The sequence below is a fragment of the Lepidochelys kempii genome, chromosome 3 (genome assembly GCF_965140285.1).
Source record: "Lepidochelys kempii isolate rLepKem1 chromosome 3, rLepKem1.hap1, whole genome shotgun sequence".
NCBI lineage: Eukaryota > Metazoa > Chordata > Testudines > Cheloniidae > Lepidochelys > Lepidochelys kempii.
In genome coordinates, this window is record NC_136382.1 from 190847579 (window position 1) to 190868120 (window position 20542).

Consider the following 20542-nt stretch of genomic DNA (forward strand, 5'->3'; position numbering starts at 1 on the left):
CCGAATCTGGCCCTGGTACTTCCTGTAGCATGGAAGTGTATATTTTCCTATTGAACAAAAGACTTTTTCCATGTGGATATTGGGGTAGGAGAGATAATCAATGGAGTTACACCAGGGATGAATATGGCCCATTAGCTTGGAAAACTCATCTGTGGTGAAAAACAAAGTTCTGGCTGTCATGAGGGTGGGAGAATAGATATATACCATTCCTAAAAGCTCAGGCTCTGGGCACATGGCACATGCGCATAACCCTCAGAGGAATACAATACGGACCATCGTTCAAAGAAGAAATAGAGAATTGGTGTTAGGCATGGGTTAAGATTTTATAGATGGGGAAGAATAAAATTAAAATAAGGACTTTTTAAGCATCTAATATAGATTGTAGAGGGCCCCATCTTTTACCAGGATAAGCATTTTGTTATAGGAAAAATACAATCTACTATAATTCTTTAATGGGGTCAACAAGCATGTGGACAAGGGAGATGCAGTGGATATAGCGTACTTAGATTTTCAGAAAGCCTTTGACAAGGTCCCTCACCAAAGGCTCTTAAGCAACCTAAGCTGTCATGGGATAAGAGGGAAGGTCCTCTCATAGATTGGTAACTGGTTAAAAGATAGGAAACAAAGGGTAGAAATAAATGGTCTGTTTTCAGAATGGAGAGAGGTAAACAGTGGTGTCCCCCAGGGGTTTGAACTGGGGCCAGTCCCATTCAACATATTTGTAAATGATCTGGAAAAGGGGGTAAACAGTGAGGCAGCAAAATTTGCAGATGATACAAAACTACTCAAAAAGAAAAGGAGTACTTGTGGCACCTTAGAGACTAACAAATTTATTTGAGCATAATCTCTCATGAGCTACAGCTCACTTGTAGCTCATGAGAGCTTATGCTCAAATAAATTTGTTAGTCTCTAAGGTGCCACAAGTACTCCTTTTCTTTTTGTGAATACAGACTAACATGGCTGCTACTCTGAAAACTACTCAAGATAGTTAAGTTCCAAGCAGACTGCAAAGAGCTACAAAAGGATCTCATAAAACTGGGTGACTGGGCAACAAAATGGTAAATGAAATTCAGCGTTGAAAAATGCAAAGTAATGCACATTGGTTACAATCCCAACTATACATATAAAATGATGGGGTTTAAATTAGCTGTTACCACTCAAGAAAGAGATCTTGGAGTCATTGTGGATAGTTCTCTGAAAACATCCACTCAATGTACAGCGGCAATCAAAAAAGCAAACAGAATGTTGGGAATCATTAAGAAAGGGATTAGATAATAAGACAGAAAATATCACATTGCCTCTACATAAATCCATGGTACACTCACATCTTGAATACTGCATGCAGATGTGGTTGTCCCATCCCAAAAAAAAGATATATTGGAATTGGAAAAGGTTCAGAAAAGGGCAACAAAAATTATTAGGGGTATGGAACGGCTTCCATATAAGGAGAGTTTAATAAGACTGGACTTTCCAGATTTGAAAAGAGACAACTAAGGGGGGATATAATAGAGGTCTATAAATGATGACAGTGTGGAGAAAGTAAATAAGGAAGTGTTATTTACTCCTTCTCAAAACACAAGAACTAGGGGTCACCAAATGAAATTAATAGGTAGCGGGTTTAAAACAAACAAAAGGAAGTATTTTTTCGCACAACGCATAGTCAACCTGTGGAACTCCTTGCCAGAGGATGTTGTGAAGGCCAAGATTATAACAGGGTTAAAAAAAAGAACTAGATAATTTCATGGAGGATAGGTCCATCAATGGCTATTGACAAGGATGGGCAGGGATGGTGTCCCCAGCCTCTGTTTGCCAGAAGCTGGGAATGGGTGACAGGGGATGGATCACTTGATGATTACCTGTACTGTTCAAGTGCATGCGCAGCTCCATTTATTCCAACAGGACAATTTGAAGATGAAGACACTCGTCAGTGAGAGTAAGGGGATCAGAATCCACACCACACATCTTGTATTGGGCCACTTGAGTGCTGCTGGCACTCAGTAAAGAATAGTTCTTGTGCACCCAGGAGAGATTTCTCCTCCTGGTTCCCTGCCACCCGCACTACCTTTTTACCTTAAAAATCTACTGACAAAGAACATGAAGGCCTCATTCCCCCCTCCAGTTATACTAGCAAAGAGAGCCCACATCTACAGAACTCAGTTGGAGGATGAAGAGAGAGTGCCACCTCCTTCCACTGGTTCACAGAAGCCTCTCCCTGGCTTCTTCCAAGGGTTCCAAGCACTGTTCCCTCTAAGCTGTGTGTGTGTGATTGCACACAGATCCTAAACCCCGCGCACACGGCGAAATATCACACACACAAATTTGCACAGAAGAATTTTTTTGCACACACAGCCTGTCAAACATTAGAGGGAACCTCTTAAGGAGCTGCACTGCACAGGGAGCACAGAGCATTGGGGTGTCCAGTGAAAGTACAGAGGCAAAGGTCCACAGGTATCTCTGGAATCTGCAGCTTGGGCAGGGCTGAACCTCTGCTATATGCCTGGATCGGGAGAATCCCAGAAAGGGAAGTTTACAAGGGAGGATTAGCCCTAATTACAAACAGCCATGGTAAGAAAAGTTAAGAGAGAAAACCCTGTAATTGTATCTCTCATAACACCAGGTCACCTCTATCTGATATATCTTTAGCTGTCTCCAGGCCCACAGACAGCAATTGCGGGCCACAGGTCCAGGGCCATCCCTAGGGGGATACGGGGCTCATGGCAGAAGTGACAAATCCATCACTTCCAGGACTGACCGTGCTGGCCAATCGTGCCTAGGAGCCCTGTGGCCCACCTAGGTGATTAAGGGCCCGGGGCTCCCAGCCACTGCTGCTGCAGTACATGTCCCTTTTTAACCACCCGGGCCCCTAGGCAATTGCCCGCCCGCCCCCCCACCCCAACCGCTGGCGGGCCTGGCTGTCTCTGTCATACTACCGGCGGTGTATAGTCTGTACCAAAAGAAGACAAAGTGTATCCGTGTCCCCTGCAGCAGTAGGTTTATGCTTTTTTGCCTCCTTTTGACATTTCATTCATTCTCTACCCCTTCATGTCTCACAGCATATCCAACCCAGGTTGATGCCTCCCAGGCTCCTCCCACACAACCACACACAAGCATCCCCACGCAGGACATACACACACAATCCAAACACCTGGTAGACCCCCTACACACAGCTCATTCACAGTGCTCCCCAAACTGCACATTTTCCATTCACAACCCTCCTCAGACACTCACACACCACTCACACCTGGAAGCCCCCTCACACACACTGTTTATTCACAACCCCCCCCCCACACACACACACACACACACACTTCCTGCAGATACCTGGATGGATTGTAACCTGCCATCCCATAGGCCCTAGGCAGGGGAAGCCAGGGCTGTCCTAGGGTCAGAGAAGTCTTTACTCCCCTCCCCATATCACTGCCCATTGCTGGATCCTCTGTGAGCCAACAGTGAGAGACAGCCTGCTTTCCATCCAAAAGCACAGACTGCATGATGACACTGCAAGGCCCCATCCAAAAACCAGGCTTGGAACAAATGTCTTACCTGTATTCTGTACCCCCACCTCCTACCCCGTCCTGGGAACTGCCCTGGTAAACAGGGGTAGTCCACTGACTTCAGAGGAACTTCACCCACTTAGTGCAGGGCTGAAGCTGACAGTCTTGTTTGGCATTTAAGATGTAAAAGGTCACCAATGTAATATGTAGAAAAAGAGTATAAGGCTAATACTCTGTGCAGTGACTTTCTGGCTGCCTATATGGAAACTGGGGAGCTGTCTTCCCTCATAGACAATACTTTCCCGGGGTAACACTGCTGTCTGGGAATATCCTTGTGATACACTAGACAATCAGATCAGAGACAAATGAGAAATCCCTGGCCCCCAGTGAAGTCAATAACTTCACCAGGGCCAGCATTTCATCTAAAGTGAATTCTTCAGGTTACTAATTATTAATAATTATTATTATTAATTTGCATGGCAGTAGTACTTACAAGCCCCAGTCAAGGATCAGGGCCCCATTGAGCTAGACACTGCATGTGCAGATAAGAAAATGACAGTTCCTATACCTGAAAGCTTACTATCATTGTTATTCCTATAAACCTTATAATATGGACTGCCACGATAAACAGGCAACCCCTTCAACATACCATTTCTCCACTCCCCAAGTTTAAGAGTAGTGAACATTTCTAAAATAAAAGGAGTACTAGTGGCACCTTAGAGACTAACCAATTTATTTGAGCATAAGCTTTCGTGAGCTACAGCTCACTTCATCGGAGCTGTAGCTCACGAAAGCTCATGCTCAAATAAATTGGATAGTCTCTAAGGTGCCACTCCTTTTCTTTTTGCGAATACAGACTAACATGGCTGCTACTCTGATTTCTAAAATAGATGGCTTAGTTTTAATTCCACCATTTGCCTGTCTACTGCTGCATCTATAGCTATTGAAAAATGACAGCATTACATCTGTGGTTCTTTCATGGTGCCCAACATTATTTTAGTAATAATATAATAAATCAATAACAACATTAATACTGAGAATTCGCCCTTCATAGCACCCTAAATCCAAGTGCCTCAAAGTGCTTTACAAATGTTCTTTAATTAAGACTCAAAATAGCCATGTCAGATAGGTAAGTAGATGTAAAAAAAGAGACACAGAGACATTAAGTGATTTACCCAAGATCACACAGTGACTCAGTGGCAGAGTCGGGATTAGAACACAAATTCTTAACTCCTAGTCCCCCACAACAAACCCTGACCTTGCTTCCACTGGATTCAACAGCAAAACTCCCATTGACTTCGATGGTGCAAAGCACGAGAGCCCGCACCATCCCAAATTTTCCTAAAAGAGAGTATGAAATGGTAATTTTTCAACAAGCATTTTTTTCTGCTGTTGCTTACATTGGGCCTGATTCTCCACTGCCTTGCACCTTAGCTAGTCCATTTACATATGAGGAAAACAGTGGTGTAATCTTACTGATTTGTTAGGAATCTTACATCCAGCTCATACAGGTGAAATGACTGCACAAGAGGTGAATCAGGCTTGAGGAACAAAGCAGTGGAGAATTAGGCCCATCAGAATAAGCCCGAAAAACAGTTATCACTTTGGCTGTTTAAAAACAATCTTATACTTCTTGTTTGGGATGTGTCCTGGTATTGTATGTGTTTCAGTACAGAATGCAAAAGGTACTTCAGCCATCATTTTACCTGAATGATTTCTCTGAAAATACACCATATGGGAAGGGGGGGGGAGAGAAAGAAAGACAACTGTATATATGGTGTGCTTGAAATTGCCATCAGATTCACCTAGTTTCTTTTCTTATGTCCTTGGCAATCCAGTTAAGATTTGACAGCGTTTAAAGATGACAGTGCTTGAGGTAATGGGACAATGCCATAACAGGATTACAGGAAATGTGAAAGAAAGGACATACGTATGTAATGTCATTTAGGTAATGTAATCTATGAACACTTTTTGCTTTGTTTTTTGCTGACAAAGAAGTCAGTATCACTTATACAATTCCTTTTAAACTATGTTATGGCCACAAATAGTTTACTTCTGCACATGAAAGACACTCTAAATATACTGTTACAAATATTTTGTCAAACTTTCTAGCTGTATCTTAAAGGAGGGAATTAAAATAGAACTAGAGCATCAAGTAAAGAACAGTTACCTTGAAAGAAAGAAATACAAAATGATACGAACCCAGGAAGGGATGTTAGAGAGGGAGGGCAGCTGAATTAAAAGAAGCCTCAAATACATTTCCAATGTAACTACAGTATTTGGATTTTAAAGATCCTTCTCATTAATTTCTACCATATTATTTCTTCTCCAAAGCTCAATGCACCCTCTTTACATCAGTATTCCTTTTTAGTAGCATCACAGCTGCCCCTGTCCGCCGCTAAAACAGCTTCCTCATTGTCCCACACCAGAAGTTTTGTTGTGTGCCAAGTGACTGACCACAAACAAAAGCTTGTTTGACCAACACTTGTTCCAAAACAAAACACCGGCTATAGGAGGAAGTACTGCAAAGGAGGCTGAATTGATGTTCTGACAATTTCAAATCCAAACAGAGGAGCGTTCTCCTCTGGAACTTGCATTCTTGCCAAACAATGGTGTCTGATCTCCCTATTCACTGCATGCTTTGTACCCCACCACAAAAAAAATTCTCTTAAAACCATGTTTATTATCTAGTCCAATAAGTGGAATAGACGCTGTTAAATAGAGCTAGTAACAATTCAGTGTGTGGTATCTGCATTGTTTCGGGTCTTGACTGCAGACAGTCAGCATTGTTTATTTGGTGGTGAACACCATTCCCCCAAATTCTAATCTAATTGCATAGAACTGGAGAGCTCACAGGGCCAAATTTTGCTCTCAGTTACAGACGTCAGTGAAGTTACTCCAGATTTACTGGGAAGCATTTGGCCTACTATGTATATAGAGGGGAGGGAGTAGTTTCAAAACAGGGTTCATGTTACTTCAAAATGGAAACCTTTGTGGATTCAAAAAATAAACACATTTCCCAGAAGTATCAAAACTGAAGCAAAGAGGTTAGTTCCTATCAACGTAAAAAGCAGAAGCCTTTGCTGGATTCAGAAATAGCTTGTTGGGCTAAACTGATGGGTAGGTAATATGGCGGTTGATTAATTCTGTCCTAATCAGTTGTTGTTACTACTGTACAAGATGGAAGATTAATAAGGACAATTCAGGGGACAACTGAGAGAATACCACGAACAAAAAAGCACTAAAAATATAATTGATAAAAGATAGGCCAGTATCTTCCTTTCTGAATAAAATGGTGTTTTTTTTTTAACCTTTCCAGCTTTCTCTCAAATAGCTCCTTTTCCTGTACCTGACAGAAGTAACTGATAGGAAAAAGAAGAGTCTTTACCGTGTTTATGTGTCTGTGTGTGTGAGAGAGAGATATTAGCATGTTAAGTTACTGATTAGAAGAAACACCCTCCTTTAGACAGCCGGTACACACCCTTGATAAGTACAGTTGAAAACCAGTCACATATTCCAGCTAATGTATATTGTATGTGAGCCTGACAATCTTACCCGTTAATAAACAGACATTTAAATTTTCATTACTTTCAGTAATGTAACATCTGCAATGTTTAGGCAACGCACTTAACAATAGCCTGTGTTTTAAAAGGGTAGCCACCAGCATTGCATATTGCCAGAGATGACAAGATAGTTTAATAGTGACAGAATGTATCAGACAATCCCACAGAAAGTGTCGTTTTTAAAAAATTCCAAAGCAACAGGAATGATCACATTGATTTTTTCCACCCTTTGGTAAACAGGTCAGTTACACCAAAATAATTTTTCGAAGCACAGAAAACCAAGATTTTATGGAAAGTGCAACACATCATCTGTATATGGATCCTGCTCCAGTGACTGTAGAGGTCTAACAGGCATTCAGCAGAGCAAAAGCTAAATGTATTGGAGTCAGACTGCTTTCAGCGACCGTATTAAGGGGATCTGAAGTCTGTGCTGTCTAATTATTCACAGCAAAAATGAAGGGCTAATTTCCCTATACAGTACAATAATCTGGTTTCCTAGTTGCTAGACAAAGTAACTCTGGCTTACTTTCAAACAAGAATTGCTTGTCTCTTATTCAAAGAAAATGAATATGCTGTTTTCTTCTATGTGCTCATTGTGGGCTTTCCATTGACTTCAATGTGAGCAAGACTGGGCCCTAAATTTATCAAAGTATTTACATATTCACTTTTAGGAGTTTCTAGTGGAACCTACTTGTAATAAACTTGGGTATACTTGAATTCCTTATGAAATGAACATACTTAGCACTTACACAGCACTTCACACAATTAACTAATCAATCCTCCCAAAGCCACCTGCGGTGAAGTAAATGTGAGGGTCCCCATTTTACAGATGGGGAAAATGAGACCTGGAACTAGTGGCAGAACCAGCCTTCGAACTGAGGAGTTCTTGGCTCCCAGGCTTCTTCCCAACCCACCAGACCATGACCATGACTTCACTGGGAGAGGCTTCCATTGTGATTAGAGGACAATTCTCAAACCTTGATTTAACGTTTCATTGCCAGTGCTGCAAATGGTATTTAATATACCATAGAGTGTCAAAAATCCTAGGAGGGTCTGCATAAGAGTGGAGCAAACTCTCCCTCACAGTAATAAACCATGCTTATAAAACGTATTTGTGTCCCTCACACACACACACACCACATGCGGGGACCCTGGTCACGGAAAGCAGTGCATAGTTAGGCCCTCAGTGTCAAAATGGTGGCAGGCTAGAGCTGCCCCGGTCCTGAAGCCCAAACCAGTTCAAAGACAGGTGCGGTTTGCTGCCTGTCAACTGCTTCATCTGAGCAACCAGATCTAGCTATCCAAAGGGCTGTCATGATTTACAAGAAAGACGGGCAGATAATTAGTTGCACCAATCCTTTCCTCTTTCTCAATATTTTATTTTGATGAGACAGAAATGTATATTTCTCTGTAGAAATAAGAAATTACTCAGTAGGATCTGAGTAATTTATTGTTTTGGTTCAGGGCAAGCTGCAAAATAGAGATCTGGATTTCAACCCCGCTGAAGTTCAGTGCTGTTTTAGGTCCAGGGAACTATTCTAAAGATAGAGGCATTTTGTAAAATCCACATCCCTCAGTGTAGAAGAAAGAATTTTTCTCTGGATTCTGGTAACCCCCAGCCTTGCTGTCCTCTAGTTTTCAAGCTGGCTAATTACAAGATCTTTCCAACAGATAGAGCATTCAGAGCTTCACAAATGGCTAAGATACAGGCTAGAGAGATACCGAAATCAATCGAGCTATGACAATTTACACCAGCTGAGGATCTGCCCCATAATGCCTGATCCAGTGAGGCTGTGAACACTTGTCATTCCTATTCACTTCAGCAGGAGCTGCAGGTGCATGTTTCAGGATCAGACCAGTAGCATTACAACTGGCTGTACAGGAACAAGTGTAAGCAATGTGTAAACTCCTTGTGCCACCATAATCCTACATTTTAAGGTAGCCATGTACCCTGCCTCCCCTCACACTCTTTTCTAAAGCTGAGCTCTTAAAGGACCCTGATGCTGGTGATTGATGCTCCAGTTTTATAGTCACAACTTTTTTAATTTGGCACTTTCTATAGAGATGTAGTACCCTGCTTTACTTCATACTCACAGACCGACAGGCCAACTCCTCAGTTACTGCAGATGGTTAAAGAGACAATAACTGCAAGAGATGGCATGCTGGCCCAAACCTGTAAACTCCAGCTAGAAGGCACACAGTCCCCACATTCAGCAAACACAACCAGACATGGGCTGTAAACTGAGTACATTTTGGTTCTACATCCACCAGATCCCTCAAAAACACAAGGGATGGTAGTATTTGAAAATTACCATTGGGAATTATTGTTTGTTGCCATAAGTCAGACAGCAGATCCCATTCCCGTTCCCACTTGCAGCGCAGTCAAGAGTAGGTGTGCAGCGATTTCTGTCAGTTATGCTCTTTTTGGCATCCCAAAATTTCTTGAAAGTCAATCCTAATAATTTGCATCTCTACAGAGTCTCTAAAAGCTCTGTACAAATGATAGTTAAACCCCACAACATCCCTGAGAGTTATGGATATGTAGGAATTACTTTACCCACTGATGAAATGCAGCCACCTCTAGAGTGGAACATAGCAGGAGTTCAATGGTGCTAAGCAGCAATCCACATTTTAGGGAAGAATTAGGTAGTTTTGGGTCAAACAATGTATCCAATTGAAATTGCATGAAAAATGGCAAGATAACAGGGTTAACTCGTCTGCCCAACCTATACATGCCATGGAGTTGTTATTATTATGATGTATTATTATGTAATATATAATAGCATTTAGGAGCCCCTACCAGGAACCAGGACCCCATTATGCTAGCCGCTGTACAAACAGAGAACAAAAAGACCGTCCCTGCTAATTACCATAAATTGTCAGAACCTTGATTTTACATCTTATCTGAAAGATGGCATTTCCAGTAGCAGCACATTGCTGGGGCACTGGGGCAGAACTGACTCAAAGGAGAACGCCATCTTACTGACTCACCATCGCCACTTCTTCCATGGATCTCCCTTTCCAGTACTGAGCCAGCCGACTGTTATTTAGTTTGTGACAGCTGATGGGAACCCCAGCACTGGGTGTAGGGTTGCCAACTTTCACTGGACGAATTCCTGGAGGTTTCATCACATGACAATCTTTAATTAAAGATTAATGTTTAATTCCTGGAGACTCCAGAACAATCCTGGAGGGTTGGCAAGCCTAACGGGGTGGCATGACATAAACAGCCCACTGCTTTTGAACTCACTGTATATAAATGAATCCCACTCAGTGGGCCATCTCCTCAAGACAGCAGGCAGTTCTGTGCTATTTAGAATAAAGTTTGTTGGAGCTATGGCCAATGAACCTTAAATCTAGGATACCACTCTCAGAGGGCAAAACTGAGGTAATTGCAATACATATTTAAATTACATTTTCAAAAATATTAAATATTGATATTGTACTAGAAGGAAATTCTAGAGAAGTCCTACATGTGTATATAATGGGATCTATCCTTCTCTGGGCAAAAAGAGTTTTCATCAGAAATTAGGGCATTGGCTTGTTGGAACAGATACTCAGAAAGCACATGAACTGCTCTCAGGGCAATACATAAAAAAAGTGAGGGTGACTCCAGACTTCATAAGGAAAATCCTGGATCTCTAGCTCTCTGATTTTACACTGTCCTGCTAAAACACTAAATTTAGATTAGAAATCTTGAGTACTTTTATCAGTTTCAAGCCATATAGTGATGTGTGTAACCTGAAATACAAATACTATGAAAACATTAAGAGAGCTAGAACTAAGCCCCTTGTACCATCTCCTCAATACACATTTTGGAAAGAAATAAATGAATCTGAAAGTTGCTGTACAGGATATTCACATGCTGTTTAATTCTTGTTGAAGTTGTTATGGCATGGACAGGCACAACACTCAAGAGGAAGACTTAAACACACAGAAAAATTTGGAAAACATTCATTTTAGGGTAAATTTTGATGCTCTGTTATCTTCCTCTTTGCATATTTATCTGGTTTTGATGGCTTGGAAAACAGGATCTTTATCCTTAGCAACTTATCTGCTTCTGCTGCTATTCCACATCCAAAGCCAAAGGTCTGGTGCCGGTCTCATACCAGGATAAATTAGGAGCAACTTTACTGCAGTCAGTTGGCTTACACTGGAATAAAACATATGAGATGAGAATCAGCCTCACCGGGCCAGATTCTGCTCTCAGTAACATAGCTGTAAATGTGGACTAACTCAGTGGACTGCAGTGAAGTTACTCTGGCTTTACTCTGTTGTAACTGCAAGCAGAGTCTAGACCATACCCCTCTGTGACATGACAATTAGTTGCTGTGGTAACATTTCTGATGCCACAGACAGCATTTTCATTTGAAGTGAGGAATAAACACCTGGATCAAAGCTTCGCTTAAGATAAAAAAAAAAGATCCTGAAGCCTTGAGTCAGGCAAAGCTTGCACTGCACCTTATTCTTCTCCCATTTACATTTGTGTAAATCAGGAGAAACTCAGCTGCAGTCAGTGGAGTCATGCTGGTGCTAAGATGCTGTAAAGGAAGAAAATCAGGGACAACAGGAGTTTTGCCTGAGAAAGGGTTTCTGGATCAGGCCTGCTGTAAATATTCCTAATGAGAGAGGGCCAGATCATCCTCTCCTGTGGAAAATCCCACAGAACAGGCCTCAGGGGGAGAAAATCACACATACCCCAACACACGCAATCCTATGAGGGAGGAGGGGATTGAAAAGGGGACTCTCCAAACCTGGTGGATCCATGTGAGGCCAGGGCTGTGTGTGGACCTTTTGCTTCTGCACTAGGTCTAGCTCCCTTCCGACTCTCCCCTACCTCCTGGGCTTCCTGGCAGTGTTCAAAAATCACAAGTTAGGGCCAAAAATATTGTGAGATTGGCTTAAAAATCATGAGATTTTTAAAAAATAATTCCTTTTGGAGTCTCCTTATTTGCATTCTGATTTTTAAGCCTTTAGGCTGCTCCTGAGTCAAATTTTCAAGCTTTATTCTGCAACCATGAAGGCTAGAAACTTTTTTTTTTTTAAATGAAGCTGAGATTCTCATGTAATCCCATGACTCCATGTGCTGGGGCTTCAAGCAAAAAAAAATCACAAGAATAATGCTAAAATCATTGGAGTTGACAATGCTGGCAAGTGTGTATTAGCTTTTTGGATTGACTTCCATAGGGTCAGAGCGGAGAAGATTTGCATCCTATGTCCCACCCTTAAACTGTCCAGAGTTGACCCCCTCCACAAGCACATACCCAGACAGGACAGAGAGGTTGTTTTAACATCACCTAAGCATATCCTAGTTTTGAAAAGACATAGTAATATTCTGTTTTGGGGCCTGATCCAAAGCCCTGATCCAAAAAGCTTCCAATCGGAAGACTCCCACTGACTGCATTTGGTTTTGGATCGAGCCTTTGCCGAGCAATTTACATGATGTCAGATCTCAGGATAACAAGACAACAATGAATGGTGGGACCAGGTTGAAATTGTAACATACAATAAAACGCTTCCAACACCATGAAGAAACATGCCTACCAGAAACCCTGGAAATCTGACAGCTTCGTGTGTTGTAATAATGCAATTCAGAAGACTATCAGAATTGTATAAATATTTGTACAGACACTTATCACTGTAACAATCAGATACTAAGTCCCTCTAAATCAGCTGATTTGTTTAAAGTCATTGCCTCAGTTTGTGGAAGCCTGCTAAATGAAATTATGCAAACCCAACGTAATGATTTATACAGTGTAACATAAAGTCTGTGTTTATGTAAATAGACTAAGTCCTCTAACATCCTTACATTTCTAGGTAGCTGTCAGCAAAATAAAATTAAAATTGGAATCAAATTTCCAAGCCTACTAAAAGAACATGTGCATGAAGTACATCTTAGCCCAGGAATTAATTAATTATTATTAATACAATGAATGCTTGCTAGGAAATGTTTGTACTTTGCAGCTGTAATTAAATATTCTCACTCATGCAGCTCTCAGCTTTCATAAATTAGTATTGTGTTTTATAGCCCAGATTTTTTTTTAAATAAGAAAATACATTCAGATTGAATTTTACATTTTATTTGGGCCTGGGAAGACGGAGAAAGACTTTTTAATATTCATATACATTTTCTTTACGACATAAATCCAAATATTTCTCTGTCTGTGTTGTACACCGTTTTCTAAAAGCAATAAGTCACTTTTGTTCCAGAAGATGACATCTTCAAAGTGCTGTGCAAATACTGAATGCCAGATCCCACCATCCTGACTTATGTTAGGAAGCATCCTGCTCTATTGGTAGCACCGCTGATTTCACTGACGCTATTTGCTACTCAGTGGGCAGACTGTAAACCTCTTGAACAAGCTGCTGAGCAGTTGGTCACACAAGTAGCCTCCACTGAAATCAGTAGGGCTACTCATGTGAGTAAGTGCTCCACAACATGATTAAGGGGGTTTAAAATCTGGCCCAGTGTAAAAGGATTGCCATATCTAGCCCTAACTAATGAAGGGGCAGTTTCTGATTCCTTATGTGGGGCATCCCCTTACTCAACAAAGAGTCCCACAAACTTCAGTGAGACTACTCATAGAGTAGGATGCTACCCAGTGTGAGGGAGGGCAACAGAATCTGGCTCTATATTTCAAAACACCTCTGGGAAATAGATAAAATAAAGATATAGTATTTTCACCAGGTTCCCAAGGGAGTGATTGAAACAGAAAGCCATTAAGGATGAGATCCTTTCTCTCTTCCATTGAGCAGTCCCATTAAAATCAAAGGGTTGCTCATGAAATAAGGTGCTTCTCAACATGAGGGTACCAGAATCTGGCCCTAAGTAGCAACAAATGAATTCATTGACAGAGCCAGAATCAGAACACCAGGAGTTCCTAGCTCCCAGTCCTATGAAATAACCACTAGACAATGGGGCTCTTCTTCCCACCTGCCTGCTCCCTTCGGAAATTTTTTTGATGTACTCAGATTCAGGGGTTTGTTTTTAATTTTTATTTTTATCAGATGGACACATATGATAATCTCTTTTTGTCATCTGAGTTCATAGTTAATTTAGCTCATATCTCATTTCAGCAAGAATCATCTTAACTTGGGGGATGTATAAAATAATGATGATTGCCCCAGCAGTCAATTGTTCAAATAGTTGAAAATTAAGAATACTGCATACAAAGTATATTAAGCAATTTCCTATCCTCCCAGGATCTTCCAAGTCTATCAAACTCCTCATGATTAAGAAGTCAAGTTGCCTCATTACTATAAAGGAAATGTACCTTTGTATCTGCAGGTCCTTTAATGGGACTACAAAAAATTGGGAAATAGATCTTGGCATACTCTGATCACACTGATGAAATAAAGTTTTGACGAACATTCCTGAGTCGACTCATATATTTCTGCATCTATGCTCTAATCTTCCTTTCTTTGATTGCACAAAGCTTTGTGGCCTCCAGTAAGGATGCACAAACCTGATCTGTATAATACCAGTTGTTGATCATGGTCTAGACTGCAATGCTCTTGCTCACAGTAAAGTGAATGGGACCAACTGTGGAGTAAGGTGCTACTCAATGTAAAATCCGGCTCCATGTCAGGTGCCAACTGGTACTCTTATTCATAATCCTGCACCCTTCTCTCAGATTAATAACTAAAATAGTTTTCAGCATGTGACTGATCATTTTTAAATAATCAATGTGCACTGAATATGCAGTGCTCATACCAAAAAGCTATTAGATATTCTGTTAACCTTAGCCATTAAAATAATCCTTCTTCACTGGGATAATGCTTCACAAGCTCCTACAGATCACTAGATCCAGTCCATCTTCTTGATTTGTACATTTGAGAGAGGTTATACTCCTGAGCCCAACAAACTGGGAATTATTCCTAAGCACTGGGAATCCCATAGCTGAGTAACAAGTATCCTGCATTATGGTGATCGTTTGGCAGTGGGTGCGATAACCTAAATTTTTGTTAAGACTTTCATTATAACTCTTCATTTCCAGTGCTTGTACCTTTTTGAAAAATTCTCCTTTGCAACAGAAACTCTCCTTGGTTGGTCTCAGGCCAGAGGTGAAATTCTTATAAAGAATAAGGAAAAAATCAGTATTTTCCAACTGAATAGAGGGGGGGAGGGGCACATTTTCAACAGATTTAGACATTTACTCACTAATTACTCAGAAATGACTGAACAACAACCCTCCACACTTTGCATGTAAATCATCCAGACTGGGTTGCAGGGACTTCGATAGGTTTGAAAAAAACCTAAAAATCAAAATGCTGTAAGGTATTTAAAAAAAAAATCCTTCTGCATATGCTTGGTAGGCACCTGCTAAGATTTTTTTTTTTTTAGTAAAGTGCAATGGGGCACCGCACCACTCAGTCAGGTCCATCACAATGCACAGCTTTCCTGCATGGCTAAAAAAGGGGTCGGGAGTTAGTCTACAGGAGTGAGATTGTACAGTCCAATTTCTTTTCCAAAGAAATGAGAAATTTTGGGTGCTTTCATTTTTGAAGAAGTTCTAGGTGATATATTTAAAGGAGCCGAATTTTCTGGGCACCCACTTTCTGAAAATTGGGCCCTTTTAAGATGTCTCAAGTTGAGCCACCCACAAATGCACCAAAAATCACTAGTCATATTTGAAACTGGCTTCAATGCCTCCCTAAATACACACACAGCACAGTCCTCCGAAGTGGGCCTCAAGGAGAGTGGAAGTTTCTTCAGGGGACAGATTAGGCATTCCCACTTCATGAACGGAGCCAGTTGGGGAAATGGGGTAATTCCCACCCTTTCAAAATGTGCAACGCAGCAATGGTCAGAACCAGTTTGTGGTGGGCGGCCCAACCATCCTGGTCCTAATGAAGTAAATAGGAGGGAGTTTTTTGTAGACTTCAATGGGAGCAGGATGGAGACCCACCTGTGAAGCCAGCAGAAACTGGTTCTGCGTGGGTTTGAAGTTCCCACTATGTGCAAGCATAAAAGGAGTAGGGAGGGGGTTGCTTGGAAATATCCATCCCATGCACCAAACTGGTGGTAAACTGGTTGCTTGGGGCTTCAGAGTTTCCCTAGAAGCTGCCTCTAGCGCTATGATCTGTACTATAATAAGAGATGCAGGTTTTACTGTAGTTTATGATAATACTGAGCCTTGCCGCTTTTCCATAGGGATGTTGTAATGACAGATGAGCTGCTGGTTCTTTATGAATCTCACTGTTTTTCTGCTTCGCTTTTGTATAGTTACGTTCAACGCAATAAGGCTTTTAAACATTCTAAAGCTTTTTAAGACAAAAAGAACACACTCCGCATTCTGAACCCTTTCTGTTGTTCCAAACCTGGGAGCGGGACAGGGTTGGAAATTTACCTTATGGTATCAAAATAGAAATGAGGAACTGTTTCTTCTGTAGCACAGAGTGATCACTTAAGGCTGCAGGTAGATGTCAGGTCTTGTCTACACACACAGTTGTTCCTGACTATGTATTCTGGAACAAGTGTGCCTGGTTCCTATTTAGCTTAATGCAGGGAGCTAAGCAGGAACAAGGCACTCTTGTTTTCTGGAATAAGAGCATCCACACATGCGGTTGGTCAGCAACAGCTATTGCACTTTAAATTTTCTTTAATCGCATTAAATTTCAAGTGTAGACAAGCCCTTAGGCACAAGATAGAGTATATACAGTTCACATGGCAAAATTGATTAATAGTGCTGTGGCCTCCAAAATGCAAGCAGCAGACTTCCAGGGAGAGTGTGAGACCCATTGCCCAACAACACATGGGATTAGACGCTGACAACTTTCCAAACTCTGAGAAATATTCTGATTGCATTCCTTCTATATTCACTAATCCCTGCTGCTCATGGTAACAAGGAATGTGACATCCCTTTTTGTTCTTATGAGGCTTGTCCACACTTGGAGTTAGCCCAGATTCCATCCATGGGTGTAGCCGCACCAGTGCAAACCCCTCATGTAGGCATGGTAAGCCCACAACTTGCGTCAGCAGAGCTTACGTCTGCTTGATAGGCTCCACTGGTTCAAACTTCCTTCCTTTTTTTACATGAGTGGTTTGCACTGGTGCAGGCAGCTATACTGATGGCTGAAATTGGAGCTAATTCCAAGCCTATACAGGGCCATAGGGTCAAATCCTGATTCCTGAACAAAGACAAAGGAAAAGCTCCATGGCCAACTATAGCAGCTTCCTTCACGTCACTAGTAGTCCTCACTGCTCCTTCCTCACAGCAGGATGGGGGTGAATCTGTATAGTAACCCCTGTCATAACCACATCATAAGGCAAGGGAGTCCCTCTGAAGTTGTGCTCTGGGGCATGTAGAGGGTACAGATCCTCTCATGCAGGATTCCTACATCTTGCTCAGCTACCAGACAACAGATCACGCTGGTTCCACTATAGTTCAGGACCTCCAATGGATGCACAGGATTCAGCGAGCAGGATTTGCCCTGGAAGACTTGTGATTTGGTAAAGGAAAAAAGCAGCCACACTGGTTTAGAAGAGAAGGTGACGATCATTTGAATATTCTAGACACCCAAATGGAAGAAACATCCCCTGGAACCCACTTTCAAACATAAACATATATATGGCATTTTGTCTCAGAAATGGGATGGAAACATCCCAGCGTCCATCTCCATGTATCACTTCTTTTTCTCCTTGCTTGTGCCACCAGAGCACAAGAACTGGGAAGGGTTCTCCTTGTCCAGAGCCTATATTCCAATGTGCCTGCAGGATGTACAGGCCTTGATTGTTGTTAGAGTTTTAACAGCGTATTCAGAAAGGCCTTAAAGGTGTTATTCAACATCAGATGCAATTGTGCCACAGGCCCAAGGGCTCTTTTCAGTTTAGATTTGACTGGCAGGATTCCCAGGGTACAGCAGAAGTGCCCAGTGAAACTCCAGTCACATCTTTCTGGTGGGAGAAAATGCCCCACCATTTCTAAATTCTAAACAGCTCCTTCCTAAAGAAAACAATCCTGCTCTCTGGAAAGATGAATGGAGGAGCAGCGTGCAGATACATAATCTCCTAAAGTTCCCTGTGACCCTCCTTTTCCTTTCTAAATTACTACTTCATCCTTCCCAGTATTCAGTTACAAAGTAATGCAGGGCGCCAATCTGGACACAAGAATGTTACATAAACGGTAACCTGCCTCTGCTTACCCTTATCTATCTTTGTGCTGTGATAACCATCAACCTATGACCTCCTGCTTCTTTTATTTATATTAATATTTTCTTTGAAACTAAACTGTCAGTCAGTTCTCCAGGTCTTAAAATAAAATACAAATAATCCAGCCCTGCTTTCAACAGAAGTTCAGCCTTGGTTGAAGATTATTCCTCCTTCCCCTTTTGTTAATATTTTGCTTGGAATTCAATGTATTCAGAAGCTATGGTACAGCTGTGTGTAATAGCAAAAACAAACAACATTAAAAGAGCAGTTTCTCCAGTCCTTTCCTATCCAAGTCCATTGCTGTAATTCTTGGGCGCTGTACTTCAAACTGAAGCATTTTTCCCTTTCTCTACTGATAATGCATTATTTGAAAATGTTTACACTGAGGATTAATTCTACAGCTAGGCAGTTGGTTCACAGCCCCCACTCTCCTTACACTTACACACACACAAGAGCAAAAGCATATAGCACTTCTTCAAAATTTCCTTTTCCAGCCTATCCTGCAGGTCCCCAGATGCCTTACACTGATAACACCAACCAGAAGGAATACAGTGCTTTGTTAAGGTTCACAGGTGAAATCCGGAGAAGCAGCTGTCAGCTTGGGGAATCACTCATCAGGTACAGAACCAAGAGGGATTGGTTTCAGCTGGACAAACATTTTATCCACATCAGCTAACGTGAAACTTTCTGCCCTTCTGTGCAGTGCCAGCTCACACACTCACTCCACCCCTTATCTTTCCATCAACGCTCCATAAAGGTGGTTGTTTTTCTCCTGAGGCTGCACCTAGCCTGTACAAACAGCCTCTTCACATAGGCAATGGGTGTAGGCTGGCTCTTTGTGACCAGAGTGCATGGGATCAGGCTATGCAACTGCTTAACTCTCCAGGCCACGGATGTAATGTGTAATTCTACATTAAATGATTCATTCAGGATTGTCTGCTAAGGCACAGACCAGTTACAGAAGTTAGCAAAAACAGCTGAAGCAGTACACCCAAAAAAAGGGTAGTCGCCAAAAACAACCTGAACAATATTTGTACACAAGTAAACTCCAAGGAGCCTACCAGACCTACTTGAATCCTTTGAGAAAAGGGCTGTTAGCACCAAGGTCTGGTTCAGATTGTAATTGTTATGGGCAGCAGAGGGCAATAGCCAGGCACCATTGTTTAGGGGAAGCATCAGCAGACAATGCATTTTTCAATAAGGACCTAATCAACTTCAGTGGACTTTGGATCAGGTCCTAAATCCTGACAGTGAAACTGCTGCTGTTGAGTTTCACAACCTTTGTATTTTAGAATCTAATATAGCTCTATAATATAGAATATAATATAGTTTTAGAACATTAGTGGACAAAATGTTGGGTTTGTTTTTTAAAAAAAATAGGAACCTCTTGAAATTTAATTTTTTGCTCCTTTGATTTTATTATTTATTATTTGTATGGCAGTTATCACCTGGAGAGGCCAGGCCCCTCTGTGTGAGGCTTTGCAGAAACATAACAAAGAGATTGTCTCTGCCTCAGACCACTTACAATCTAAGCATTAGACAAGGTAACAAACCGACAGGAGTATGGGGAACACAAGATAAAATGAAATTATTATGAGACTTTGTTCTCAATACCTTTGGCCCGGACCAAAGACACAGTTGTCTAGGCTATCTGGAGTGTAATAACCTTTGCTTTAAAACTAAGGTACATATGCTACCCTGCAGTAACCACATTCCTCTGGAATAATACACTGGCAACTTCATACATCTCACTCCCTCCATGTATTATGTTATTGTTATTTAGAGTACTAATGATCAGGTCATACTGATGGCCACGCTAGGCACCCGCTAAATTGCCAAGACAATGTTTAGCACTATGAAGGAATGCCCCCATTTCTCCTTCAGAAACACTTGATATATTTCCATTTTTCTGTCAGCAGATTCAAATAACAATCTGAATGCCAAGATTTATACATGGACACTTCTAAACGTATTTCATTATAGCCTTTGCAAAATCTACATTTCAGCCTAAACATTCAATTAATGTAATTAAATTGCTACCTGATGGTATTATCTAATTTAACTTAGGTTCTATAGTATTGAAAAGCATGTGCCTTTTAACATTCCGACTGGCAAGACGTGTGCTAAACAGAGCTATAAACATGTTGGCTCAACTGAGCTGTTTAAAAATAAATTAGCGAACTATAAAAATAAACAGTAACATACATATGTATTCAATTATGAACTAACTCTAATTTTTGTTCTGAAATACTCTTTGACCTTAGTCATAAACAAGCACTATTAAAAAAACATAATATCTCAACAGACAGAAGGGCAGGGATTAAATGCTCATT

General features: G+C 41.3%; 1 protein-coding gene across 7 annotated transcripts in view; it reads right to left on the reverse strand.

Annotated features, from left to right (window-relative positions):
• BCL11A (BCL11 transcription factor A) overlaps positions 1 to 20542 on the reverse strand; it is a 105532-nt gene that overhangs the window by 37354 nt on the left and 47636 nt on the right. The window lies entirely within an intron of this gene.